This window comes from Typopeltis vanoorti, chromosome 5, assembly GCF_054136105.1.
Source record: "Typopeltis vanoorti isolate ZY-2024b chromosome 5, IOZ_Tvanoo_1.0, whole genome shotgun sequence".
Taxonomy (NCBI): domain Eukaryota; kingdom Metazoa; phylum Arthropoda; class Arachnida; order Uropygi; family Thelyphonidae; genus Typopeltis; species Typopeltis vanoorti.
In genome coordinates this window covers 19,307,806-19,320,735 of record NC_143553.1, presented here as the reverse complement: position 1 = coordinate 19,320,735, position 12,930 = coordinate 19,307,806, and the positions used below count along the sequence as shown (strand labels likewise).

The following is a 12,930-nucleotide window of genomic DNA, read 5'->3' as shown; positions in this document are numbered from 1 at the left end:
GTCATTCTATTAACTAGTTTGTTTTATACAGCTGTCTGAAGCAAAAGTGTTGTATATATAAAACAAACTAACATTCCCTTGAAATGGATAAAATTGAGTATCGTGCGGTTATAAAATTCTTTGTAAAAGAAGATTTAATGCCAAAAGAAATTCATTCGAAGTTCATAAAAGTTTATGGGCACTCTTCTCCTTTGTTTTCGAAATTAAGAAATGGGTTGTCGAGTTTAAATGTAGCTGTCCCAGTCTCGAAGATGATCCACATGAAGGACATCCAAAAAGTGTAACAACAACAGAAATCATTGATGAAATGCACAACATGGTATTGAATGACTGGCAAGTCAAAGTGTGCGAAATTGCTGAGACTATAAGCATTTCAAAAGAACGTGTAGGATACATTTTGCATGAAGATTGCAAATGAAAAAGCTTTGTGCAATATGGTGCCGTGCTTGCTCACAGCAGATCAAAAACGCACTCACATGAAAATCTCTGAACAGTGGCTTGGAGCATTTTAACAACAAGAAAACTGATTTTGTGCATCGATTTATTATTATGGATGAGACTTGGATTCACCATTACACATCAGAATCCAAACAGCAGTCAAAACAGTGGACAGAAGCTGGTTGTTCAGCACCAAAGAAGACAAAGTCGGTTCCACGAGGAAAGGTCATGGCATCGGTGTTTTGGGATGCTAAAGGCATTTTGTTTATTAATTATTTTGAAAAGGGTAAAACAATAACCGATAACCAGGGAATATTATTCAAATATTTTAACCAGACTATACTCCAGATCTCTACCATGATCTGGAGTATAGATGAAAAAATTCATGAGAAAAGACCCGGTTTGCAGAAGAAAAAAATCATCTTTCATCAGGACAATGCACCTGCCCACAAAGGTGTTTTGGCAATGGAAAAATTAAGGGATCTGCACTATGAATTGTTGGAACATCTACCCTATTCCCTGGGTTTGGCTCCCTCTGACTTCTATCTCTTCCCAAAACTAAAACTCTTTTTTGCTGGTCAGCATTTTTCTTCGAATCAAGAGGTGATCGCAGATCTTACTGAGAACCACTACAGGGACGAGATAATAGAGCTGGAGCATTGCTGGAATAAATATATTAGTCTTAAGGGAGATTATGTTGAAAAAATAAAAATAATTTTGAAATTATAAATTTGTTTTTTCATTGTTAGGCCAAGAACTTTTCAGACCACCCTCATACATTTTTCTTTATACTCAAATATATAAACATTCTCTACATAAATTACATACTAAAAAAAAAATGAAAAAAAGTAATTAAAAATTTCTTAGCAGAATGATAAGATAGAGTTTTGCAATATTTCCAAGATTACAGAAAATTAGTCAATTTTTTCCCCATCAGTATCACAAAATGAAACCCTCACCTACTTAAGAATTAAAAGATACTGTTTTTGTATGCTGTTTTGTTTGTTTATAATTAGTTTTTAATTAAGATATTCATGTAATTGATCATTTCAAATTTATACTGTACCAAAATGCCAAGTTTTCATTCAAATGACTATGTTCAAACTGCCTCATTCCTTTTTATTATTATTATTATTATTAATATATTTATTAATATTATTATTTTTTATTATATTTAATTAATTATTATTATTTTGGTAACCTTCATGAGTCAACAGACTCATCGTGGGAGGCCCACTTAACCAGTAGCATGGCTTTCATAATGAACCCTGAGGCGATTCACACTCCCTACATTCATGATGCACTCTGGCAATGCATTCCACTCACCAACTCTCCAAGTAAAAATTCTATTCTCAGACCGTTCTTCACCACATCTTTATACAACTTCCAGGGATGGCCTCTCGTTCTTACCATCTTAACATACACTCTTTTTATAATTCCTTCTATATTAATCTAATAGAATCCCTTAACTAACTTCAAGGTATCTATCATATTTCCTCTTTTCCTCCTACCATCAACCTCTGTATTCCACATTACCTCAAGCACTCTTCATAACCAACACTCCAGAGTCCTGTATCAATTTTGTCACTCGTCTTTGGACCCTCTTAAGTGTTTCCAACATCACAATGAAAACTAGGTGACCAAATATGAGCACAATAGTCCATGCGTGGTCTGACTAATGTCTTATGTCAATGTACTTTTTATCATAGCTGCATATGATGTGCCCTCAGAACTTCAGTCCACTCTCTATCATTGCTTTAAGATCCTGAATCTCATCCACTTCCTGAAGTACAGCTCCACCAATACAGTACATAGTCTATATCTTTGTATCTCAAAGTGTGCCACCTTGAACTGCAAGACCCAGTACCAATACCTCTTGATAATACTACCTAACTTTGCATCATCAGCAAACATTTGAAGATTCCCAGGTAATCCACATGAAATATCATTAACAAATAAGTTAAACAGTAGGGGCCCAAGAACAGAACCCTGAGGTACACCACTGGTCACCTTTCTTTTCTGAGACACTGCACCATCATACACAACCTGATATATTTCGGAAAGCCAATCTTCAATTTATCTAACCAATCTGCTACCTAATCCAATCTCTGCAGCTGCTTATACACCAATATGTCATGAGGTAATCTATCAAATGCTTTTGCAAAGTCCAAGAAAATCACTGTATATGAATCTTCCTAATCCAACAAATTCATCACCTTATCATAAAATGTAAGCAGATTGCTAAAACCAGACTTACCCTTCACAAACCCATGCTGACCATCAGGAGAATCTTATGTTCATCAACCTCATCCTGCATTTCTATTTCTAACCCATTTTTCTAAAACTGATCACAACTGCATATATACAGCTAATTTATAATTGGAAACCTCTGTTCTAGAACCATGCTTGTGGAGAGGTATTTTGCCTTCTTTCCACTCATTAGGAACCTTCCCCACTGCAAGACTTTCATTACTATAGAACAACATGTAATTTTTTTATTATGTAAATATTTAATCTTATGTATCATAAGACATCACCAATACAACTAACAAACAACAATAGGAACTGAATTCAAAAAACAAAAAATAGTAGTGTGCAAGATTAAATTAGAATCCCTCTATGTATACAGTCGTGTGTTCATGGATTAAAAACTACGGGACTGAAATTAAAATATAGCAGATAAATTATTGAATACAATTGAGGATAACAATTTCGGACACTTTTGGAATAGTAAGACAGACATTTCAATTAAGATTAGGTCTATGAAGTAAGGCTTCAGTACTTTCTTTACATAACTGTTCATGTTTATATGTGGATGGATGTAGTAACTTGGTGTTTTGCCATTGGATTCTGTGGTTAGCATATTTGATTCCATGTTGTACAAGGCCAGATTTGTGAGGTTTGATAAGGCAGATGTGGTCTTGGTTCAGAGATACATTTATTTGTAGATCTTCCTGTTTGTCCATAGTAAGACAAATATTCAATACATCTGATGTGTCAGTCGGATGGCAAGTTTAATTTACTTTCGGTGAATACCAAAGTATCCATTTTTTCTGTGTTTAATCTTTAAGTGATATCTTTGCCATAATTTTATGATGGAACCATTTTTAGAGTTGTCTCTGGAGTAAGACAGCAGGTCAAGTGATTGATGCACTCAACAGAGAAGCAATCACAATGTTAAGGTATGGTGAAATTATCAGATGGGGGAACAGACAAGAGTTTGAGTTGCTGTCGACATTTTCTTAATTGTTACCTTCTCAACATACGAGGATCTTAGAGCAGGTGTGGTGGTGGCTAACTTCCTTTTTGCATCCTGGTATATTTTGTTCTGTGTTAATCTTTTGTTTTACCTTTTCATCCTTCTACTTCTGACATGAGAGCCAGCTGGATGATCTCCTGACAGTTGACAAATTTAGCTTTCTTTGCAGAGCAAGATTTGTTATCATGCTCTTTACTACCACAATGGGCATCATTTAAATGATGGAGGTAAGTGCAAGGTGGGTGCCCCGACTTCTCTCTTCAATTCAAAAGTGTATCATATGGTCTGTTCCTGCAAGTTTTAGAGCTTTGCCAAAGGAATCAGAGAGAAGTGCTGGAATCCATTGTCAATGGGGATGAAACCTCTTTCCAAAAGAGAATCCATGGAGTGGCACAAACCATCGCCAAAAAAAGAAAAGGTTACTCACAGTCCACCAAGAAGATCATGACAACAATCTTTTGGGACTGCCAGGGAATTCTCTTGATTGACTTCAAGGAAAGGAATGCCATTGCGAATGCAGAATATTATGCTTCACTCCTGCACAAACTGTGCGATGCCATAAAGGAGAAGAGATGAGGAATGCTGAGTCATGGTGATGGCCTGCTTCATGACAATGTTCCAGTCTATACAGCTATTGTTGCAAAGGCTGCAGAAGGACTGTAGTGTCCAGATTGAACACCCACCCTACAGCCCAGATCTGGCACCAAGTGACTACTACCTCTTCTCGAAACTAAAGAAAGACCTTTGAGGAAGAAAACTTGCAGATGACAATGAGGTGAAAGATGCAGTTTTAGGCCATTTTGCAAAAAAAGTACAGACCATTTTTTCAAGGGCATAGAAATATTAATTCAAAGATGTAAAAAGTGTGTTGAAAAGTGACAGTTGTTTTCTTTCTATCACCTTTAAAAGTTAGAGTGGAAACTTAATCACCCTCATACATGTCATCCTATAAATTCTAGTTTGCAGTCACTGCATGTGAGAATTTACAAAGGGCTTCATTTCGAGGGGGGGGGGGTAATAATATAGTTTCTGTATAAACTGATAATATAGTTTCTGTATAAAATCATGCCTGCTTGCTAGAAATGGAAGGGATATTTAGAAAATCAAGTGAGCTAACACCAGATATGTGACATGTGCAAAACTTAGCAGAGCATGAATGTGCTAAAAAAATACCTCAGTGCAGGATTTTTTTAATGTATTAAAAAGAACTGAAGTGTTTTTCGTTTTGTTTTGTTTGTCATATTTAAATCAAAATCTTAAAAATTTAATTCAGTATGAATTGCAAACCAAATATTTGGTATTTGGCCAAATCATACTTCGGAACATCCCTGATTACAACAGAACAACAGCTATAAATATATTATTACCCGTTTTTTTTTAATGTTTCTTCATTCTGCAATTTGTCAAAGCATAATTCATAATTAATTAAATTTTAAACCTTGTAAACATAATATTATAAACAAAATGAACAAAAAAAAATACACTCATTAAAATTTTATATCAATTTTAATTTGTTTATAAAATTTAATTTCATATGTTTCAGGCAAATATTTGGTGCTTCAGCCAAATTTCAAACCTAATTATTTAGTATTCAGTACTTCATTGCATCCTTAGCAGCCACCACAAACCTTTCATACCTTCATATCTGAGCATTTTGAGTAAAAAAAAGGAAATCTTATCCATCTTCTTTCCATATTTCAATTTCTAATATCAGCAGAGTTCAAGATTGGCACCAACAACATAAGAAGCATCAATAGAAAAGAAATGGAACTAGCATATGGATAAGTATGAAATCAACATAACAAGTATGACCAAAATGAAGAAGACAAAAAACAGGAGAGATCTTTCTAAGCAAGAAATCCCATTCATGTGTTGTCTCCTATCTAGGAGTTGACTATTGTGATGTGACTCATGGTTAACTATGGGCATAACGACATGTGGTGAGGACCCTATCTCTTCCACATATTGTCGAAGTATTCATGGCTGAAAATCCGTGTGTGTTCACGAAGCTGGTTTGCCTGTTCTGAGGGACGAAAAACCCCAAGTTTCTGCCACCTTCGTAACTCACCTCTTTTGACTAAAAGCAAGTTAGACCAGCTAACTCACCTTTAGTCAAAAGAGATAATAAAGACTTCTCACATCATAGATGGGAATTGAACCCAGGTCTTTTTGACCGAAGGGCTTTACTGACTGAGCTAAGGCTCTTAAGCAACAAATACATGATGTTATATTCAGGTAATAATAGTCACAGGAAAGAAGGATTATGGTATTCAACATTAAATATGAGGATAACCTTCTTGAATGGTAAGCAATATCAAGTAGGCTGATGTGTGAGCAAATGCCAGAATGGGGAACTGGAAGAAGTTTCTCCATTTCTTCTGTAATAGAAGGTTCTATTACAGAAGAAATGGAGGAATTTATCAAGCCATTAGAAAAGGCAACAAAAAAAAGGAAAAGATGGTCCTAGCTGGAGATCTAAATAGCAGAGTAGGAAATGATTTTAGGACATAGAAATATTTTGGAGACAAGAGCAAAGTTAATAATAATGGTATCTGCTGGATTTCCCTTCAAGACATGCTATTACTAACAGCATATTACAACATAAAGTGCACAAATTCTCATGGAGAGAAGATGAAAGAAGTAAGACATCTCATTGACTGTTATTGTTGGTAGTGATGTTTTCCCACAGTTTCAGGACAAGACACAAGACTATACACAGGACAAAGTGACCACCATTTAGTGTTGAATATGATAAAATTGAATTTCATACTGAAAAGATGAGAAATTTTAAAATGAATCAAAGTTCAGCAGCTTTCCAGGTTGAACTGTAGACTCAAATACACAGACACTATTCAAGAAAAAAATGAAACAGTTTAAAAACAAGAACCAAACCTTAAAGATTCAGTGACAAACCCTGAAAAAACACTGATTCGACTAGAGAGACAAGTGGTGAGATTGTCTGCAAGGAAAGAAAAATCAGAAGTTGATGGTGGACTCGGGAAGTTAATAAGCCAGTCAAGGAAAAGAAGAAAGCATATCAAAAGTTCCTGGCAAGTGAGTCACCTTGTGCTCTTAGACAATACAGAGAAAAATATAAGAAGTAGAGCACTCTGTAAAACTATCTAAACAAAAGTCATGGGAAGACTGGTAAGAAAATTAAAGATTATTAAAGTGAGTACCAATGCTGTTTGTTCCTCACACTATGGTGACCACTGACTTCTTTCCAAGCAGTGTACCTTCAAATCTATTCCCATAGGGAGCATACTACAGACCTATCACCAGCTTGGTCACTCGTCTCTGAATCCTCTCCACCACGTCCTGATCTACAAGAAATCTAGGTGACGAAATCTGTGCAAATCATAACCTATCTTTACCAGCGAATGGGTTCTTCAACATCCAAGTAATCCTTTGATCTATATTACTAACTTCTGCAATATGTCCTCTGAATTTCAAATTGTATCCACCATCACCCCCAGATCCCCAGCTTCATCAATTTCCTGAAATCTTGTAGCATCAGTATGACACAGGATTTCAGCAATGATACCACCAATTTATTTAAATCATCATGCAGGATATCTACATCACCTTTATTAACTATTATCCTTCCCAGTTTTGCAGTCAGCAAACAACTGGGTCATCTATTCCCCCCCCCCCCCCCATACACACTTAAATCTTAAATAGTGGCCCTAGCCTTTGGACACTTCACTAGTCACACTCTGAGACAAAACAGAGATGTGGCCACTGTGGAAGAAACAGGAACCTCACCTGTAACACCACGTAGTAAACCATGAAACAGAGAATCATGTTTGATTTAAGCAATAGAGACAAGGTTGGACCCTCTGCAACTTTTGTCTCTTGGAAACATTACAGGAAAGAAGAGAAAGAAACTAGGAATGAAAGACAGATACTATGAAAATAGCATATGAAGAAGACACCTTAAACCCTCCAGAAAGGTATCTCCTGATCCTTCATGTCTGTAAACCAAGAATCTTCTCTTAAGGTTTGCAACTTGGAATGCAAGGACCTTATATGAAGCTGGGAAGTTAGATAACCTTATACAAGAACTTGAAGCAATGAAAGTTGACAATGCTAGTATCAGTGAAGTCAAATGGACTAATGGTGGAAAAATAAACAGAAAGTCATTCAATTATATATTCATGCAGAGACAGTCATAGGAATGGAGTAGCATTTGTACTAAAAAATAAGACTGCCCAATCATTACTTGGATTTTGGTCCATAAGTGACAGAGCAATTGCATTAAAAATTTTGCAGCTCAACCTTTAAATATTTTTATTGTCCAAATATATATGCACCTACTTCTGATTACCAATTTGAAGATGTAGAACATTTTTATGAAAGCATTCAAAATGGACTTAACTACGTAAAATCAGATGACATAACTATTGTTATAGGAGATCTAAACGTTAAAGTGGGTTCAGAAAAGATCTCCTCCTGCATGGGAAACCAAGGCTTGGAACATAGAAATCCAAGAGGAGAAAGATTAATACAGTTCTGTGAAGAAAACGATCTGGTAATAACAAATACAGGCAGCCCTTGGTTTGTGCCACAGTTCCATTCCTCAAAAAACGGGCGTAAACTGAATTGGCGTAAAACGAACCCAACTTTAATGGGAGGTATGAAGCTATGTTCTGCACAGTCAAAAAATATGTGTAACATTATATTTAAAGCTTTGATAATACATACATATATATTTGTTAAAATAAAATTATTAATAACGAAAACAAACCAAATTATATACAAAAAATATGAAACTTCGAAAAGATATTACACATTTCTATGCTGAAGTTCCTGGTTTCAGATCACCTGCATTTTTTAAAAAAAATTTTCCAGTGTTAACTGCCTAGATTTTCTTTTTTTTTCTTTAAGGAGTTCAGTGTAAGGTCGAATAGATGCGATTACACTCCTTTTTATGTTCACCCTCCGTTCCCAATCATGGTCTATTTCGCAGGGCTCATCAGTCAATGTCTCTATGCTTGCAAGGATATGCTGTAAATCAGCCGTTTTCATATCTTTCAGATGACCTTCTTCGTTTTCTTTCTCCTCCTTTGGATGTTGACTTAATTGTTCAGTTAATTCTTTTAAGTCTTCATTGGAAAGTGGTGTTTATCATGGCTCTCTAAGACTTCTGTCACACCTTCAGCTGTAATATCGTACAATCCCACCTCTTGCACAAGTTGGTAACATCTTCAATAACATTCTCCTCTTGCTCTAATTCCTCAAAGTCATGCATAAATGCTGGAAGAAGTTTTTGCCATGCTCCTTTTAAACACTTTGCTGACACGTCGTTCCAAGCTGCCTCGATGTTGTTAATGCCCTTCAAAATATTGAATGACAGCCAATACCTTTTAATAGTTTTTCCTGAAGTGTCCAAGACTCTTACCATTTCCATAAATGTTATACAGAAGTAATAGGCTTTGAAGATTGATATAATCTCCTGATCCATCGGTTACAAAAGCAATGTTGTGTTTGGGGGCATGTAAACAACCTTGACATCCAATGGTGTTCTTACTTCAGCAAGGTTTTGAGGATGTCCAGGGGCATTATCCAAGAGAAGCAATGCCTCGGCTGGCAAATCATTTTCTTTACAGAAGCGAAGCACAGTAGGACAAAAATAATTTGTGTACCAATCTATAAAAACGTCTCGTGTAATGCAAGCTTTCCTGTTCCATTTCCAATAGACTGGCAGCATGGCTTTTAGACCCTTGAAGGTGTGTGGTGTCTGTGAATGGTACACCAACATTGGTTTAAGCTTCAAAGTTCCAGAGACATTTGCACCCAACAAAAGCGTAAGTCTATCTTTTTCAGCTTTAAAACCTGGAGCGGAACATTCTTCACAGGAAATGAAGGCGCGTGATGGCAGTTTTTCCAGTAGAGCCCAGTCTCATCAACAATAAAAATGAGATCAGGAGGATAACTTCCTTGTTCTACACAGTCTTGAAATTCTTTAGGAAAAGCAGCCGCTGCCGCAACATCTACACTTGCAGCCTCACCACATAATTTGACACTGTAGCACTTACTTCGAGATTTAAATCTCATGAACCAACCTTTGCTTCCTAGAAATGTTTCTTTGCCTCCATCTGTCTTTTTAAGATCCTCAAAAATTGTTTTTGCTTTCTCAGTTATAACAGCCTGCGCCAGAGGAATGTTTTTCTGACCCATAATGAAAATAATTTTTCCATTTTTTCATGAAGTTTACTCCTGCTATAACGTACATGTTTTGCATTTAGTGCTGCTTTGGATTGTTGCGCACTGTTTTATTCTATAATTTTTTAAAAATTTTCTAAATTTATTCTGCATTTTTCATAATTGTAGTCTCCATGACGGGAAAAAGATTTCAGTGATTATACTTATGCTACCGCGTACGGGGCAGCCGACGCGACTCTTGATTTGGAAATGATGTCATTGTTGAGAAATGAGCAAATCATTTCACCCATTACAAGAAATATTAATATCATCCAATGTAATTTAAATGGTATCGTTACCCCAGCAAGCAAAGAAAAACTAAATGAACTATTACTACTAGCTGACAAATATGATGCTGATATTATCTGCATCCAGGAAACCAAACTTCGACAAACCAACAGACTAAACATTAAAAACTATGAAATCATAAGACAAGATAGGCCTACAGACCAAAATGGAGGAGGGCTTCTGACACTAATCAGAAACTTGTCATATAAAGTTGTTGTGTTAGACATAGCATGTATCAGAAGGAACTGAAATACAAGGAATCCAAATACTGGAACCAAGTAAAAAGCCATTAAACATATTCAATTGTTATCATCCTCCTTACAAACCTGGACCAAATCTTTCCAACCTATCCCATCTCATTGAAGAAAACTCCATTATCTTAGGAGACATGAATAGCAAACACCTGTTATGGGGTTCTGAGGAAATAAATCCAAGAGGAGAAAACCTGAGTAATTACTTAGATGAAACAGGACTAATAACTCTGAACAGTGGAGAACCTACTTATCTGTCTCATTCTTATGGTACAAAAGATGCCCTAGATATCACTGCGGTGTCTCCTGATCTTCATGACAAAGCTATTTGGTCTGTTTTGGAACCTGTAGGAAGCGACCATACTCCAATATTAATCAATCTGAACCCAAAAATGACTAGACCCACCCAAAAAAGAAAATATCATTGGAACTTCCAGAAGGCAAATTGGGAGAAATACAAGGATGAAGTAAATAAAATGCTGAAAGATCACACATACCATGATGACTGAAAGACCATATGACTATATAACTTGGAAGAATACTATCCTAAATGCAGCAAAGAAAAGTATTCCAAAGGGCTACAGGAGAAAAGTTATTTCAAACTACACGAAGGTTCACCAGGAACTTGCCAGTAAAATAACTAAACGAAATGAATTATTTAACATCTTAAAAATTGGAAGCTCTCCAGAAACCAGGATCAAGTACAAAGATAAATGTTGAAATTAAAGAAAAATATAATATATTACAAAGAACTAGGTGGCAAGAATTTTGCCACAACTTAAATCCAAACACTTCAGATACCAAACTTTAGAAACTGACTGCTAATTTACAAAGAGACCAACCAAAGGCAAGTGAGACTAACAGGCTAAAAGATCCAGATGGAAATATCAAAATTGGAGATAGGGAGATCACAAATACCTTGGCCTTTCATTTTCAAAATATAAGCAAACTAGAGATGAATACTAGGTTTGGTTTGGTTTGATTTATAGTTTATTTGGCACAAAAACTACAAAGGTCATACTGTGTATTATATAAAGACCATACTAAAGATTACAACATTAGCATTTACAGAAAATTTAAAAACAATATGTCTGTACAAGAATCTAGTTTCACAAAGCAGCATCTCTAGGTAAACAGAACTGATGCAGAGGGCACAGCTACATGCAAGGTCAGAGGTTATTAGAGTAGTGTAAAAATAGTTAACAATATAAGTTAATACATAATATATGAAACACTAAGCCAAGGAATGCAGTATCTACATATATGTAAAATTATAATAGACGCCTTTTTTTGCCCATTTTTTGCCTATTTTTGCACTGCTATAGCAGTGCAAAAATAGGCAAAAAGGGATTATTATACAATATGCATGGATGAAAATTAAATTTAGCAATGCAGTATAAACAGAATTTAGAATACATATAAACAGAATTACTAGAAAGTACACAAATAGGTAAGATGTCCTACAGCACTACATGATTATTCGAAAAATAAAGTAGTAAATAAGATGCATACACAAAATGTATGTTAAGTCATGCAGTATCTACATATAAACAAAATTACTGCAGAGGTTTCAGCAGTACATAAATAGATAACTATAGGTTAACATATGTATATACAAAACAAGTCAAGGAAAGCAGTGTCTACATCTAGTAAGATTACAACAAACATTATTATACTAATACTTAAAGAGTCAGAAAGGAATTATTATACAGCATTGATGAATAAAATTTAAGTTTAGCATTATGGTATTTATATATTAACAAACCTACAGCAGGGTGATACAAATATACAAGATCAAGGCCCATGATAATACATAATTGGTCAGATTTAACCTAATGAATAATATATATGTATAAAAGTTAAGTTAAGCAAAAAAAAAAGTATTTACATATAAACAAATTTATGGTCAAATGTGTTTGTACAAATTAATTCTTTCTAAAAAATTAAAAACCTCGTGCAATTTGCCTGAGTCTGCTAGCATTTCCCTGAGTGTATATGGCTTGGTTAGATAGGTGAAAATTTCATTCCTCTCTCATGTAAATTTTTGACAATATACCAGAATATAATGAATAGCAAGATGTGTGTTGCATTTTTTACATATAGGAGGGTCATCAGCTCTCAGTAATTGAGAATGCGTAAGGTGACTGTGACCTATGCGGAGCCTAGCAAGGACAACCTCCTCCCTTCTCTTTGTACGTTGATTAAAATGCCAGTGTTTAATTTCAGGTTTAATGTTATATAATTTGTTTGTTGATGTTTCTTGCCATGTTAACTCCCACTGAGCAATTAGCTTTGATCTTATAAGTTGTCTGTAGTCTGTATATGGAACTGTCAAATAGTATGTGGAGAAGGTATCGGCTGATTTAGCAGCTGCATCTGCAGCCTCATTTCCTTTGATTCCGATGTGGCTGAGAATCCAGCAGAACTGAACATCGAAATTAAGGATTTTCATTTTGTGAAGCAGGTGTAGCACTTCATAAAGTACTGGAT

General features: G+C 35.4%; 1 protein-coding gene across 1 annotated transcript in view; it reads right to left on the bottom strand.

Moving 5' to 3' along the window:
* Arp1 (Actin-related protein 1) overlaps nt 1-12,930 on the bottom strand; it is a 403,959-nt gene that overhangs the window by 312,812 nt on the left and 78,217 nt on the right. The window lies entirely within an intron of this gene.